The 17,931-nt window shown below is 38.9% G+C and overlaps 1 pseudogene; it reads right to left on the bottom strand.

The window, feature by feature from the left end:
• Positions 1-466: 466 nt before the first annotated feature.
• On the bottom strand, positions 467-1,439 carry LOC131418859 (olfactory receptor 11L1-like; annotated as a pseudogene).
• Between the last annotated feature and the right edge of the window lie 16,492 nt (positions 1,440-17,931).

Raw genomic sequence — 17,931 nt, 5'->3', positions numbered from 1 at the left:
TTCTTGTCACTAGGAGATAAATTAGGTCAATACACAATTCATATATCTTTTCTTTTTTCATTCATTCATTCCACAGATATTTAACAAGCACCAATAGCACCAGGAAATGAGCCTACAAGGCCAGTCTCCTAACAGTACTTAAAAGATATATAACTTTCTGTACATAGGCTTTATGAACACAAGATAAATCCTACTGTAGAATCTGAAAGGAATGTGTATGTAATAATCATGCACTGGAGTTATACAATCAGATTCAGAAGAGGAAAGAAAGTGTCTAAGGACAAAATTGCCCCCAAAATGGTTTGATAGAGGCAATTTATCTTCTGACCAGTTGTTGGCAAGAGGCCGTGAAGAAGCTATTTCATTATAGCTCATGGAATTCAATGTAATGCCAGTGATGGCACTCAAGTTTGAAGACTCTGAACCTGCCACTCACTTATCCCTGAACTTAATCCACTGTATACTCTTATCTAACAAAGAAACTTTCCTTCACTCCTACTCCATAGATGCCACACTTCCTTCTCATGACTTTTCTAACAGCCTCTTTGAAATCTTTGTTTCTCAAGCTGTAGATAACAGGCTTCAGCAGTGGGGTGACCACAGTGGAGAAAACAGAAATGATTCTGTTGATTTCAGGTGACAGGTGGGCACTGGGGTGAACATACATGGAGATCATGGTCTCATAGTAGATAGTGATAATAACCAAATGGGAGCCACATGTGGAAAATGTCTTTATCTGGCCAGAGGCTGAAGAAATTCTCAATTTGGAGGACATGATAAAAACATAAGATATAAATCTAAGAAAAAAGCAAATGCAGAGCATGGCAATTGGCAAGATAAAGATGACTATCTCTGTGATACAAATGCTGGAACATGAGAGCTGCATCAGGGGAGGGAGATCATAGAAGAAATGATTGATCTATTTGGGCCCACACAAATCCAACTTGGAAATCATCAGGGAGGACAGAAATCCTGTGCCAACCCCTGTCAACTAGGAGATTGCCACTAACATGGTGCAGATCTCAGGACTCATCAGGAAAGAGTAGTGGAGTGGGCTGCAGATGGCCAGATATCAGCCATAGGGCATCATGGCCAGAAAAAAGCACTCAGTAGCCCCCCAAAACACAAAAATGGAGAACTGTGCCATATAGGTGGGAAAGGAGATGGATTGGCCCTGGGAGAGCAGGTTGGCTAGGATATGGAACACATCGTTGGATATATACCAGATCTCCAGAAAGGAGAAGTGTTTGAGGAATGTGTACTTAGGTGAGTACAGTCGCTGGCCCTGGCTTATCACTGTGATAATGACAACATTCTATGTGACCATGAGAAAGTAGATGAATAGGAAAATGGCAAAGAGCAGGGTCTGCCACTCAAGAAGTCTCTGGAATCCTTAGCAACTGAAACTCAGTGACAGTGGACACATTTTGGGTCTCCATCGCCTGTGGAGGGGGGAAACACTTTGGAAAAACCACTATAAACAAGGCATAAAAATATTTAAAATAATTGGTATTTGGAACTTCAGAGACTAATTTTTAAAAATAGTTTAGATTTTTATGTGCAGCATTTTAGAGAAACAAATGCATAATTTCATCTTGCTTTTATAAGAAAACATTTTGATATCACAAGCTGAGTGTGGATATTATATTTTGGAAAGAACCTCAGCAAATTCCATTCATAGGGTTCTCTGAAATCTAGATGTCTCAGATCCAAAGACATAGGCAAAAAAGGACTCTGACTGAAACAAAACTCAGAAAGTAACAATAACAACAAAGTTTTTAAAAAATCAGGCACATATGGGAAGCAAATGCCTTTCTTTTCTCAAATGTGGGCTTTGTCTGAAAAAGAGGTCAGACACAAATGTATCTCTTAGGACATCTTGGGAAAGTTTATCCCTTCTCTCCTCAGACAATATTTATGGATACCCTGCTGTGTGTGTGTGTGTGTGTGTGTGTGTGTGTGTGTGGTTGTGTGTGTGTGTGTGTGTGTGTGTGAAGCTCTATGCTGAGCTAACCTTTACCTCCGTCAATGTCTTTTCTTGCCCAGATTGATATCACGCTCAGCCACAGTAATCACTCCTTCCTGTACACATTCAACATGTCACTTTTCCTTTGCTTTCATTTAATTCAGTGTCAAACCCAGTTCTGATTAAAGCCAACATCCACCTGCCATACATGAGCTTCTATGCAATAAAGGAGGTAAGAGACAACACATAATGTTGCCACTTTAAAATTCACAACCACTGTACTCCAGTGTGTCCTTAGTGCTGTGGAGTAACAATTCTATATTTCCTTCATCTATTCACTTTTCCATTCTCCTCAGTGACTATTTCATGTATGTTCTTCTCTTTTCAAACTTCCAACACTTCCTTGTTTATCTATACCCTCAGCAAAAAAACCTATAGTACTGAAAAAAATACTGAAATCCTCCAATGGGAATATCCAGACACTCAGGCCACTAAATTCCCCACCTACCACCTTTTGTTCCTGTGCATCTGCTTCCCACATCTTCCTCTGAACAAACAGTGTATGTGTGGGTTAAGGTAAATTCCTCCATGTGTGCTTTGGATGCTGCACTCTCCCACTTAGTGGAAGATATTGTGGGTATTAAACCCTCTTGCTCCCCTGAATCAACAATGGCCCCCTCTCTGCTGGATCATTTTCTCAGCATGTCAACAGGCTGGTTTTCTCTCCCTTTTAAAAAGACAGAACAAAGAAGAAAAGGTCTTGATGCTACTCTGTTCTCCAAACACTGCCTGCATTTGTTTGCTAACTTTTACTTCTTTCCTTCTTGAGGGTGTTGTCTCTCCCAGCTGCCTCTATTCCCACCTGAATCCACTGCAATCAGGGTTTTTCCCTCACCACTATGCCAAAATCATTCTCCTGCACCATCACCCTCCAATCGCCCATCCTCATTCCTAATCATCTTGATCTGTCGTCAGCATTGCACTGTTGACCCTTTCTTCTTCCTGGATCTACTCTTGTCACTTAACATGCATGCATGACTACATGCTCTCTGAGCTCAACTATAGCTCTGTATTTTCACATTTTATCGATTTCTTTTTCTAGTATCTCCACATCCTCCAAGCTGCTAATGTGTGACCTCAGGGCTGAATACCTCTCAATTTACTTTCATTTCCCTCATGATTTTATACAATCTCTTGACTTTAAATGCCATCGTTTGGCCCTCAACACCCAAATGTGTGTATCAAGCTTGAATATAAGCCTCATGTAAACAACTGCCCTATTTGAAATGCACACTCACATGTGCAATCAGCATCTGAAACTTAACACGAACTAACCTGCATCATTGCCTCACCCACCAGCCTCCCCTTAATGAGTCTCCCCCATCTCATTAATGGTCACTCCATCCACCCACTTGCTCAGGCCATAAAACTTGAATTTGACTCCTGCGTCTCTCAGACCTGATATCTGATTTCTCACCAAAATCCAGCCAGCTTCACCTGAAAATATATCCAGAAGCTGAACACCATTTACCACCAACTTTGCATCCTCTTTGGAAAAAGTGCTGCTGCTTCTCATCTGGATTGTTCAATAGTTTCCTTGCAGCCCCTCTGCATCCACCTGCCCTTCTTCAGTAAATACTCAATAAAGTAGCCAGAGCGAACCTGTTAAAATAGAAGACAGAGCATGTCCCTCTCATGCTCAATCCCCACATTGACACCAGCTTACTGGGTGTACTGAGAACACAAATATTCCACGAACCCTTCCTGCTAAGTGAATAAAACAATGTGGCCAATCAGGAACCAACTGTTGTAATAAGTAGCTGTTTTTGTTTTAGTTCACTATTTTTCCCACGTTTTGTTTTCTCCTCTCATACTTGGGAAAAGTCACTGGGAATATTATCTTCATTTGACCACAAAAAATTATATGGAGTGAAAATGATATCTTAACAAAATCCATGCATTTTTTATCAGGAACAAATACTGGATGCATCTTATATATATATATTGAACTATATGGTATGTGCTTTCTTAAAGCTTAAGAAAAGAAAAAATAAAACCAAAACCTTTACAGTTTACCAGGCCCTCCTTGTTGTCTCCTGTCATTGCCTCGCTAATCGTTCGTTATTTCCTCCTTGTCCATTCTGCTCCCGCGCACTCCAACTTCCTTAGTATTCTTCAAACTACCCAGGACTTGCCTCCTTTTCTACTGAACACATTCGGTTTCCTGGAATATTGTCCTTGAATATTTCTACATAGCTCATTTTTCTCATGTCCTTCCAGTCAGCTCAGCTATCACCTTCTCCATGATATCTTTTCTGACCACTCTACCGCCATTACAGGAGCTTATGACACTGATTCAAGATACAAGTGTTGTGCATACCTTGGTTTAAAGACAGAATATTCCAACAGTTCTGACTTGAAGTTATTAAGTGAATGACTACAGGATGCTAAAATATTATTATGTAATGATAGTAGACTGATTTTTTAAGCTCAAGGTAATTAAGGTAATTCTAGCACTTGGAAATAATTAGTGTTGAAGTAATCAGTATTTCAATAGGAGGTACTTTGTTTTGTTGATTGATTGAGTTGTTCAGAAAGAGGTAGATAAGATGGAGGATTTTTGGAGACACAGTAATGCTCATAAATTGTCTTAGTAAGATAACAATACTATTTTGAAAAATGGTCTTTTTTCTCTCATTTTTTGTAAGTATATTACCATGAGACTCAATAGAAAATGAACAGTGAATAGAAAAAAAATTTTAAACATGGAAAAAAATGAGGGCCTGATTTGGGAGACCACAGTGAGAGCAAAACAGTGTTGTATTACAAAAGAGTACGTTTATAGGGCATTTGGCCCAATTTCCTCATCATGTGAAGTCCCACCCACAATGTACATTCAAGTATACAAGGAAACTGAACTCATTAATCACCATTCTTTGCTTAAATACTTTCAGTAATGAGGGATTTGCTCCCTATTGAAATACTGATTAAACACTGATTATTTCCAAGTGCTAGAATTACCTTAATTACATTGATCTTAAAGGAAAAAAATCTGCCTCACAAAGTGCTGAGTCCACTTCAGTACTAGAACAACCAGTCTAACCTCACATCTAATTGTGTAGCTTTCTTTGAAATTATATGAAAATAAACATAATCAAGAATGTTATTGTTCTTATATGCAATCTTTCCTAGGGTCAACTACATAGCCTTTTGACTTCTCAAGAATTCTTTCTTGGTTACTTTTAAGTTATTACAGTTTCATATGCCAGACAATTTAGGCAAGATCATTCACTTTGTTTTCATATAGATAGAGCATCAGCAAAATCTAAAATTGCCTTGATAATGAAGAATAATTTAATGAAGTCTTTGTAATTTTAGAATTCAACATTCACAACCACAACGAATACAACAAAATTTATGTCATTTGACACTAAAACCCATACCATCTTGACTTCTTTATGAAAACTTTTGGGACTGTCAGTATGACCCTCCCCTAGCTGTCCATCTCCTCAGCATGGAGATCCCTAAATTGTCCCTGCTCTGGGATCTGCCTTGCCCTCCTCTAACCCAAACGTGGGCTGTGCTTTCTTCATGAGGAGGAATTTGCCATCTTCTGCTGGGGGTTTGACACTGTGTAAAGCAGACTTCTCTTTTCAATAACTGAGTTTCTTGGGCATCTGGCCCTTCCAAAAATCCTGTTCCCCAGGCATTCTGTAACTTGCCAAACAAGTTAGTAAACAATGGAACCAACCTTCTGAGATTCAACCCTGCCCACTGAGGCTTAGATGTCAATAATACACTCAGGATGCATGTAATTGTTGTATTCTTTTAGAAGCGTGTTTTTTGTCATTTAACTTAGGACCGGTCCCAATAGTGTTGAACTAAAATTTGAATCAAACAAAAGAGTATTTCTCTAAAAACTAGCAAGCAGGCAATTAGTGAGTGAACTATCCTGAGGACTGAATGTATGACAGCTGCTTTTTGTAGAATGGCATTTTGCCATCATATCTTAATTACAGGTGTAGCTAAATGAAAAAAAAATAATTCATGACTGCAAATTAATTAATTCATACAATGAAAGCAATCTGTGCCCAAGCTCCTTCTAAATGTGACTGTCAATTTAACAAAGAAACTGCAATATCTGAATTGGTGTGAGAGGTTATCTTAGCTCAAGCTTTAGAAAATGACTTGGAAAAGAAAAGGTTCTCCACCTATCCATAATATAGCAGGATTTAAAAAAAATCCAAGTGTATGGAACCAAGTGTATGGAAGGTCATTATAATCTGATTTATTGATGTTGGATTTAATTATTATACTTTTTTCAAAATAATAGGATTTATGCGAATATTTTTCAGAAAACTTGGAGATGGAAAGAAATAGACAAAAATATCACTAAATTTGTTTTGGAGTGAAACACATAAATGGATGTTTATTTTTAATTCAACAACGTAATTCTTTTTTTTTTTTTTTGGTGAGGAAGATTAACTCTGAGCTAACATGTGTTGCCAATCCTCCTCTTTGGGACGAAGATTGGCCCTGAGCTAACATCTGTGTCCATCTTCCTCTATTTTATGTAGGATGCCTGCCACAGCATGGCTTGATAAGCAGTGAGTAGGTCCCCACCTGGGGTCTGAACCTGCGAACCCTGGGATGCCAATTCGGAGTGCATGAATTTAACCAGCTCACCACCGGGCCAGCCCCAACAATGTAATTGTGAATTAATATGCAATAAATTATAGTCAAAAATAAGTTTGTAATGTTTTAAGTGAGAAGCCACTGTGAAATAATATACACAGCAAATAGCCATAATTGAGCATTCCTTGGGATATATTGCATTTTGTACTATCAGAAGACATGGTGCTTATAGAAAATAAAAGGCTATTAGAGGGGCCAGCCTGATGGCCTAGTGGTTAAGTTTAGCATGCTCAGCTTCAGTGGCCCAGGTTCAGTTCCCAGGTATGGACCTACACCCCTCATCAGTGGCTATGTGGCGGTGACCCACATACAAAATAGAGGAAGACTGGCAACAGATGTTAGCTCAGGGTGAATATTCCTCAGCAAAATAATAAATAAATAAATAAATAAATAAATAAATAAATAACTATTAGAAAGAATACCCAAGTTACTTGGGGGTGGGAAACATAGTACTGTCTCCCAGAGTTAGACACCTGATATCTTGCCTTACAAACTTTTTTTTGTGTGTCTCACATATGGGGTAGTGCAATTGGATTACTACCGTATGGCCTGTAACTTGGCTTTTTTTGCCACTAATTTTATATAGCCTGAATCTTGGCTTTTTTGCAGTTACTTTTACAGCTAATTCCATCATAGATCTTTTCTTTTCCTATTAAATTTTGAAAAAGAAAAATTAAACACTATTTATGGACTGCATAATATTCCAAAGTTTGGAGTGGCCTCTTCATATTTGATCAGAAATCTAGATCTTGTAATTCCTGTATGTTTGCAGAAAGAAAACAAGAGGCATGAGTGCATCATGGTGGAGTGAGCTTCCCCCATTGAACTCTCCCCCTCCAAGACACAACAAAAAGGACATTCGTATTCTAACAGAAGTTATTCACACAACACAAGAGATGTCTGAGGCACCCACACAGCCGTACACCCGAGCACTGAGGTGCTGGAATCCCCAGAGGAAGTTAAGAGGAGCTCCCTTCCTTCCCCAAGCTCTGCAACCCTGAGACTGAGACCACACGGCTCCTGGGGTGGGGAGGGGTAGCCCTCTGCAGGAAAATTGGTGCTCTCCAAGATCCCTCACAGCCCATGGGGAATTCCCCTATGGAGGGAGCGGAACTGTTGCAAGGGTACTTTTGACAAGCTACCCCTTCAGGAGAGCAGAGAGCAATAGGGAAGTGAGAAACCTCTGGGATCAGGGAGGTACACTCCCACCTGGCTACCTAATGCTTCAGCACAGTGGCCCTGCAGCATTAGCTCAGCAGTGCTTCAGCTCGGACCTGGCAACAGTGCCAGCAGTGGCAGCGTGCCTGCACTCCAGCCCCAGAGGTGGCAGCCCCTAGGTGCCCAGGCAACAGCAGTGGTGGCGTGCCCACACCCAAGTCCCAGCAGCTGCAACCCTCAGGGCCCCAGCCCCACCAGAGGTGATGGCCCCTCGGAGCACCCACACCTGTAACAGTGGTGTGCCCTCACCCTGGCGCTAGTGGTTCATGCCCGATAGTGGCCAAGCTCCAGCTGCCCTGGCTCGACTATGCCATGGCACCTGCTGCATTGGCTTGACTGTGCACGAGCCACAGCTGCCCCCGGCATGACAGCACCATTGCCCCAGCTGCCCTGGCTCAACTGTGCACTGGCCCCAGCTGCATCGACTTGACTGCATCCTGGCCACAGCTGCATTGGCTTGACCACCCCACAGCCACAGCTCCTTTGGCTCAACTGCACCCTGGCCCCAGCTGCATTAGTTTGATCATGCCCTGCCCCCAGCTCCTTCAGCTCAACAACCCCCCTGCTCCAACCCCTCTGGCTTGGCTGTGCTCAGGCTCCAGCTGACTTGGTGCCAGCTACTTTGGCCCAGCAGTGCTCCAGTTCCAGCTTCTTTGGCCCAGCCACACTTCAGCTACAACTGCTTCAACCCAACCACACTCCAACTCCAGCTGCATCCACTCAGCTGCACTTCAGCCCTAGCTGTTCCCGTGTTCCATATCCAGCTGCTTCCACTCAGCTGTGCTGAGGCTCAGCTGTGCTTCAGCTCCGTCTTCCTTGGCCCACCTGCACCAGAGCCCCAGCTGCTTCTGTCTAGACACACTCCAGTCCCAGCTGTTCCCGCGCTCCAGCCCAACAGCCTCCACTTGGTTGCGCTTCAGCTCAGCTATGCCTCAGCTCAGCCACAGGCCAACCAGAGCACCTTTGGATCGAGTTGGGCACAGAATACACAGTTCTTGACCCCCACCCAGTGGCGTCAAGAGGAAACTTTGACCAGATATTTTCACTATGAGGAAAAATAAGCCAACACCGACAGGCAATATGCAAAAATATATTAAATCTCTAGACCAAAAGGAAAATGACAAGCACCCAGAAATCAACCCTGAAAGCACAGAAATGTATAACCTTAATGACAGAGAATCCAAAATAGCTATCATAAAAAAGCTAAACGAAATACAAGAAAACACAGATAGATAATTCAATGAAATCAGGAATTTCTTCACAAAAGAGATTGAAACTATAAAGGAAAACCAATTAGAAATCTTAGAGATGAAAAACACAATAGAGGAGATAAAAAGAAATCTGGAAGCCTTAAGTATCAGAGCTGACAATATGGAGAAAAGAATTAGCAATATTGAAGACAGCAATGCAGAAATGCTCCAGATGGAGGAAGAAAGAGAACTAAGACTAAAAAGAAATGAAGAAACTCTCTGAGAAATATCTGACTCAATTAGGAAATCCAACATAAGGATTATAGGTATTCCAGAGGAACAAGAGAGGGAAAAAGGAGCAGAGAACTTCTCAAAGAAATAATAGCTGAGAACTTCCCAAACCTGGGGAAGGAGCTGGAAATACCAATGAATGAAATCAATAGATCTCCTGAATATATCAACATGAAAAACCCACTCCAAGGCATGGAGTAGTAAAGCTGGCAAAAGTCAAGGACAAAGAAACAATATTAAGGGCAGCTAGACAAAAAAAAAATAACATACAAAGGAATTTCTATCAGGCTTTCAGCTGATTTCTCAACAGAAATTTTACAGGCTAGGAGAAAGTGGAATTATATATTCAAAATTCTGAAAGACAAAATCTTTCAGCCAAGAATACTCTATCCAGAAAAAATATCCTTCAGATGTGATGGAGAAATAATAACTAACCCTGATAAACAAAAGCTAAGGGAGTTCATTGCTACAAGACCCCCACTACAAGAAGTGCTTAAGAAGGCCCTCACGTCTGAGGAAAAAAAGAGAAAGGGGACACAAAGTTTTGAACAAGGAAGAAAATAGGTAGACAAAACCAGAAAAATTGCAGCTCTCTATCAGAATAGATTAGCAAACACTCAATTACAAAACCAAAGATCAAGGGAAGGAAAACACCAAAAATAAATATAACCTCATCAATTTAAACACAAACTCACAATACAAGATGGAATAAATTGTGACAACAATAGCTTAGGAGGGGAAGAGGAAAGAGATCAAATCGACTTAGTCTAAGGGAATAAGAGGCCATCAAAAAATAGACTATCACATCCACGAGATTTTTTATACAAACCTCATGGTAACCGCTAACCTAATAACCAGAACTGAGTCACACACGATGAATAAAGAGAAAACTAAGAGAACTTCCATACTGAACTACGAAACTGAATGTGTAGTTCAAAACACAAGGGGCAAGAAACAAAAGAAATGCAAAAGAACCAGAAAATGAGTGATAAAATAGCAACAATAAGTCCTCATATATCAATAATTACCCTAAATGTAAATGGACTGAACTCTTCAATCAAAAGACACAGAGTGGAGGGATGGATTAAAAAACAAGACCCAACAATATGCTGCCTCTAGGAAACACGTCTCAGCTCTAAAGACAAACATGGGCTCAGGTGAAAGGATGGAAGACAGTACTCCAAGCTAATGGAAAACAAAAGAAAGCAGGTGTCGCCATGCTTATATCAGACAAAGTTGACTTCAAGATAAAACAGGTAATGAGAGACAAAGAGAGGCAATATATAATGATAAACGGGATACTCCACCAAGAATACGTATCCCTTATAAATATATATGCACCCAACACAGGAGCTCTAAAGTACATAAAGCAACTATTAACAAACATAAAAGGAGATATTAACAACAACACAATAATAGTAGGGGATCTTAACACCTCACTTACATCAATGCATAGATCATCCAGACAGAAAGTCAATAAGGAAATAATGGACTTAAACAAAAAACTTGATGAGATGGACTTAATAGATATATATAGAGCACTCCATCCAAACACAGCATATTACACATTCTTCTCAAGTGTGCATGGAACAGTCTCAAGAATACATCATATGCTGGGAAACAAAGCATGCCTCTGTAAATTTAGGAAGATTGAAATCATAACAAGCATCTTTTCTGACCATAATGCCTTGAAGCTAGAAATCAACTACAAGAAAAAAACTGGGAAAGTGACAAAGAAGTGGAGACTAAACGACATGCTACTGAACAACCAATGGATCATTGATTAAATTAAAGGAGAAATCAAAACGTATCTGGAGATAAATGAAAATGAAAATACACCATACCAACTCACATGGGATGCAGCAAAAGCAGTCCTGAGAGGGAAACTTATAGTAATACAGGCCCACCTTAACAAACCAGAAAAAACCCAAATAAGCAACCTCAAACTGTGCCTAACAGAATTAGAAAAAGAAGAACAAACAAAGCCCCAAGTCAGCAGAAGGAGGAAAATAATAAAAATCAGAGCAGAAATAAATGATATCGAAACAACAAAAACAGTAGAAAGGATCAATGTAACAAAGAGCTGGTTCTTTGAGAAGATAAATAAAATTGACAAACCCTTAGCCAGACTCACCAAGAAAAAAAGAGAGAAGGCTCAAATAAATCAAATTAGAATTGAAAGAGGAGAAATTACAATGGATACCACAGAAATACAAAAGACTATAAGAGAATACTACGAAAAACTATATGCCAACAAATTGGACAATCTAGGAGAAATGGATAAATTCTTAGTCTCATACAACCTCCCAAACCTGAATCAAGAAGAAATAGAGAACCTGAGTAGACCAATCACAAGCAAAGAGATTGAAACAGTAATCAAAAACCTCCCCAAAAATAAAAGCCCAGGACCAGATGGCTTCTCTGGAGAATTATACCAAACATTCAAAGAAGATTTAATACCTATCTTTCTCAAACTATCCCCAAAAAAATAGAGCAAGATGGAACACTTCCCAACACATACTATGAGGCCAACATCACCCTGATACCAAAGCCAGACAAAGACAATACTAAGAAGGAAAACTACAGACCAATATCTCTGATGAACATAGATGCAAAAATCCTCAACAAAATATTGGCAAACTGAATACAGCATTACATTAAAAAGATCATACACCACGATCAAGTGGGATTTATACCAGGGACACAGCGATGGTTCAACATCCACAAATCAATCAATGTGATACACCACAATAAGAGAACGAGGAATAAAAACCATATGATCATCTCAATAGATGCAGAGAAGGCATTTGACAAGATACAACACCCATTTATGATAAAAACTCTAAAAAAAAATGGATATAGAAGGAAAGTACCTCAACATAATAAAGGCCATATATGACAAACCCACAGCCAACATCATACTCAATGGGGAAAAGCTGAAAGCCATCCCTCTGAAAACAGGAACAGGACAAGTGTGCCCACTCTCGCCACTCTTATTCAAAATAGTACTGGAGGTTCTGCCCAGAGCAATTAGGCAAGAAAGAGGAATAAAAGTAATACAAATAGGCAATGAAGAAGTGAAACTCTCGCTGTTCGCAGATGACATGATCTTATATACAGAAAACCCTAAAGAATCCGTTGGAAAACTATTAGAAATAATCAACAACTACAGCAAAGTTGCAGGGTACAAAATCAACTTACAGAAATCAGTTGCATTTCTATATGCCAACAATGAACTGACAGAAAGAGAACTCAAGAAGACAATCTCATTCACAATTGCAACAAAAAGAATAAAATATCTAGGAATAAATTTAACCAAGGAAGTGAAAGACCTATACAATGAAAACTATAAGACGTTATTGAGTGAAATCAAAGATGACATAAAGAAATGGAAAAATATTCTATGCACATGGACTGGAAGAATATACATGTTAAAATGTCCATACTACCTAAAGCAATCTACAGATTCAATGCAATCCCAGTCATAATCTCAAGGACATTCTTCACAGAAATAGAACAAAGAATACTAAAATTCATATGGGCAACAAAGGACCCCAAATAGCTAAAGCAATCCTGAGAAAAAAGAACAAATCTGGAGGCATCACAATCCCTGATTTCAAATCATACTACAAAGCGATAGTAATCCAAATAGCATGATACCAGTACAAAAACAGACACACAGATCAATAGAACAGAATTGAAAGCACAGAAATAAAACCTTACATCTACATGCAACTAATCTTCGACAAAGGAGCAAAGAACATACAATGGAGAAAGGCAAGTCTTTTCAACAAATGGTGCTGGGAAAACTGGACAGCCTCTTGCAAATGAATGAAAGTAGATCATCTTCTTTTGCCATACACAAAAATTAACTCAAAATGGATCAAAGACCTGAAGGTGAGACCTGAAACTATAAAACTTCTGGAAGAAAATATAGGCAGTACACTATTTGTCATCAGTCATAAAGGGATCTTCTCTAATTCCATGTCTACTCTGACAAGGGAAACAAAAGAAAGAATAAACAAATGGGACTTCATCAGATTAAAGTGCTTCTACAAGGCAAATGAAACCAGGATCAAAATGAATAGGCAACTCACCAGTTGGGAAAAATTACTTGCAAACCATATATCCAACAAGGGATTACTCTCCATAATATATAAAGAACTCACACAACTGAATGACCAAAAAACAAACAACCTGATCAAAAAATGGGTAGGGGAAAGAAATGAACAGACACTTCTCCAAAGAAGGTATACAAATGGCCAATAGGCATGTGAAAAGATGTTCAACATCACTAATAATTAGGGAAATGCAAATCAAAACAACACTAAGATATCACCTTACACCCATTAGAATGGCTATAATCACCCAGGCAAAAAGCAACAAATGCTGGAGAGGCTGTGGAAAAACAGAACCCTAATTTAGTGCTGGTGGGAATGCAAACTGGCACAGCCTCTAAGGAAAATAGTATGGAGATTCCTCAAAAGATTAAAAATAGAAATACATTATGATCCAGCTATCCCACTACTGGGTATCTACCAGACAAACCTGAAATCAACAATCCAAAGAGCCTTATGCACCCCGTGTTCATCGCAGCATTATTCTCTATAGCCAAGATGTGGAAGCAACCAAGTGTCCCCCACAGATAAGTGGATAAAGAAGATGTGGTATATATGTACAATAGAATACTACTCAGCCATAAAAAAGGACAAAATTGTCCCATTTGCAACAACACGGATGGGCCTGGAGGGTATGTTAAGCGAAATAAGCCAGAAAGAGAAACACAAACACCACATAATTTCACTCATAAGTGGAAGATAAACCAACACACAGACAGAGAGAACTGTTTGGTGGTTACCAGGAGCAAGGGAGGTGGGGGGTGGGCACAGGGGGTGAAGGGATGCGTTTATGTGGTGACTGACAAACAATAATGTACAACAAAAATTTCACAATAAAGAAAGAAAGAAAAGAAAACAAGAGGCATGATAAGGCATGCAAAGCAGATTATGCATCCACATTCTCTGACAGCTTCAGAAATAAAATAACAGAACTTCTGTACACATCAGCCACAGCTGGACACATAGCGATGGGATGGTGCCCAGGCCACCAAGACCATAACTGCCTACACATGAGGAAGAGCCAGCCAGGGAACACAGGGAGCATGAGCAATACACATAGCCACAACCAAAAAGTGTCAGGCTTCACAAGTCAGCCAGGCCACCCAGCAAGAGCAAGCTATGGCCACTAGGGGGCGCCAGGAAGCTTCCCTCTAATACTCAATCTTGTGACGACAGGGGTGGGTGTCTCTTCTCTGTGGTAGGAAGATATTGTAGGAAAGGTGGATAAATATCGCCTCTAAGAGTGAGGTGGCTAATGATGATTAAAAACATATATCATGAAATATGTAAATTACAAGCCATGGTATACACTTGTAAGTTTCAAATGGTATTAATAATATAAATTCTTAGAAACCTGCAAACATATACCATAACTTGGGTATTTTTTCCAATAGACTTTTATTTCCCGCGAGCACCAGGGCTTCTGATAGTACAATATACAATATATCCATCCTAAGGAATGTTCAATTATGGCATTTGCTGTGTAGTTTGTTTCACAGTACAGCAAGAATCCTGTTACTGATTTCTTATTTTTACTGTAGTTTATTGCATATTAATTAAGAATTATGTTGCTGCATCAAAAATAAGCATCCACTTATGTGTATCACACGAAAACAAATTTACAGATATTTTTAAATATTCGAATTTTCATCCAGAAATAATATTTTAAAATTTCTCTTTTATATTTTCCAGTAGAGTTGGTTTTTAAGTTTTTTCAGAGAAATATGATTAATTCATTTATCAGTGCACAGAGAAATTCTAAATTCCATTATTATTTATCATTATGATATTATGGGTTATTTGAAAAATCTAGATATTTAATAGCAATTTTAAGACTAACAAAATATTGCTAAAAGTCGTTTCAATTTAAGAGAAGCGATAGTATTTCATTGTAATAACAACCTAACTTAATTGTGAATCAAAGTAATGATGATTTTATTATAATAATACAGCTCACAATTCTTGAACATTTATTTAGTTGGAATCACATGCTTTGTGTTTTACATGCATTACTTTATTTCACCTTCATAATAGCTCTACATGTTGGGCATTAATCTAGAAATATGAAAGCTGAGGCCTAGAAAGTAAGTGATTCTCTCAAGGTCACCCAGCTCAAGGTCACTGTGACACCGTGAGTTACACCCAGAATGTCTGGATATAGAGGTCATATTTGTATGCACAGTTCTTTCCTGCTTCTCTCGGCACAGAGAGTGGTAGGGCCCTGCCTTCAAATATACTTGTTTACAAAATAATGAAGGGGAAGGAAATGTATTTAAATTGATAGAAGTCTCACACAGTAAGCATGGGAACAGACTGCTTTATCTGCAGCCTTCCTGCAGCACACTGCCTTTGCTTTTGAGGGCTGCACTTGAGAAGCTCCTAGATAATGTGGCACATGCTCAGTGAAGAATGCTGTGAGGTTTTGGAATCATGCCAAGAGAAAAGTAATGAAAACGAAGTGGAGGTATATCATCTGATTTGGAGAAGACAAACATGGATGATTTTACAGCAGGAATTATATAGTTTTACAAGAGGAATTAAAATTGCTCTATTTCACCATAAAAGTAGAAATGCCATTAATAGATAGAGTTTTTAGGAAACGATATTTTGGTTCAATGAAAAGAAGGACAATCTAAAATTCATGTTTGATGTTGTTCAAACACAGGGAAAATTATCACTTGGTTAGGTATTAAATAGGAAATAATTATTTGATAGGATAGACATCCAAGTGTTTTCAAAAATTTGATTCCATGATTTCACAGACAGATGTTACTTTGAATTAACTTAGAGGCATAGTTTTTTGACAAAATCTAAATTCAACTTTGTCAGTATAGATATTACCTCTGTAGAGGGACAGAGAAAAGGGGATTTTTCAGGATGCATTAATTATAGACCTTCATTTTCAAAGAAGCGTCACCCTCGATCTCAAAACCCATTCTAATGCCTTGTCATTGCTTACCACTGGTGGAGACATGTATGATGCATAGAGACAGAATTCTAATTCCAGCAACTAAATGATTTCTAGTTATTTTCAAATATTTTATCCTTATTTTAATTTTCTTATAAAGAATGAGGATTATCTAAACCTTATATCCCATTGCTTGCTGCATTTTCTACGTATTTATACAATGTGGTGGAGCCATTTTGAATATAAGGCATGAGTGATTGATGATATTGTATTTTTTAGAATTCCTTAATGCCCAAGGGCAAACTTGGGCAAGATGGTTATCATTTAAAACTGCTGTTTACAATCAAGTAACTGAATAAAGCTGGTGAAGTAACTGAAACAACCAGCCACAGAAAATAAATAACCAATCTAGGAAGCAATAATTGTTCTTTTCAAGGTAGCTGCATGTTGAAATTAGCATATAACTTGTTATTATCTTTATAAACATCCTGGTACATAATTAGGAAGAAAATCTTCACTTTTGAACGTCTCCATGTAGAACACACAGTGGAGATAAGGAAACTTCAGAACAATTAGCCCCTGCACACAATTGCACAGAACATGTCCCCAGAGACTTGCACCCTTTCTCTCAGGTGCATTATGTGATTGGGGAGCGAGAGTTTGGACAAACATTTGTTGAGTACATATTAGGTGCCAAACTCTCCATGCACAATATCCCATATAAGCCTTATAGCAGGACCCATTTTACCCATAAGAACAAAGGCAGAGAGGCTTACATAATTTACCCGAGTGACATAAGCAGTATATGGGGTATATATAGCCCTGGTGTTTGAATGAAGGTCTGTTTCAGCTTCAAATCCATTTGTCTTTCTCCATAATGCACTGTTTTCAGGGCAATTCTGGGAATTGCAGGTGCTATATTAGTGGAATCAAGCTCAAAGGGGCATCAAAGGAAATAAGCAAATGTTTATATGAGTGATGTCAGATTTCTGATCCTGCTGGTGATTCAGGAGCTAGCAAGAGAGACAAATGAGGAAGAGATCTAATACCTGCATTGAAGAGAATTCCCACTACAGAAGTGATGAGGTGGGTTTGAGGGCGATGGGCTGGTAAGGAGAGCCCATCTCAGCAGGGCGGGGGAGCGTGCTGGATGATACCACCATGTTCATCTAGGAAGATCTCTTTTCAAACAAATTTTACTCAAAATTTTTTTTAATTTTTAAAAATTTTACTTATAAAGTGCCCAGCTCTTATTATATTACCCTCTTTATTTATAAACTTTGAAAATATGCTCATTTCTTAAAAAAAAACACTAAACCTTGCAACTTTTTTAATAGAGCGCTTTGCCTCCTGCTGTTTGCAGTCTGAGGAAACCCTCTTCAAATATTGTCATGAATTCGTCCTCATTTCCCTCCCACCCTGACATCAATTAATATAATAAATATGTGCCTTCCCCTCCTTTAAATCTTATAGAAAGCAGAAAACATCCTCTTTTATGACATGTTTTTTTCTCTTTGTGCTGTAGTGGCATGTTTGTAGAAGACC

This window comes from Diceros bicornis, chromosome 20 (assembly GCF_020826845.1).
Source record: "Diceros bicornis minor isolate mBicDic1 chromosome 20, mDicBic1.mat.cur, whole genome shotgun sequence".
NCBI classification, from domain to species: domain Eukaryota; kingdom Metazoa; phylum Chordata; class Mammalia; order Perissodactyla; family Rhinocerotidae; genus Diceros; species Diceros bicornis.
This window is presented reverse-complemented; position numbering and strand designations above follow the sequence as displayed.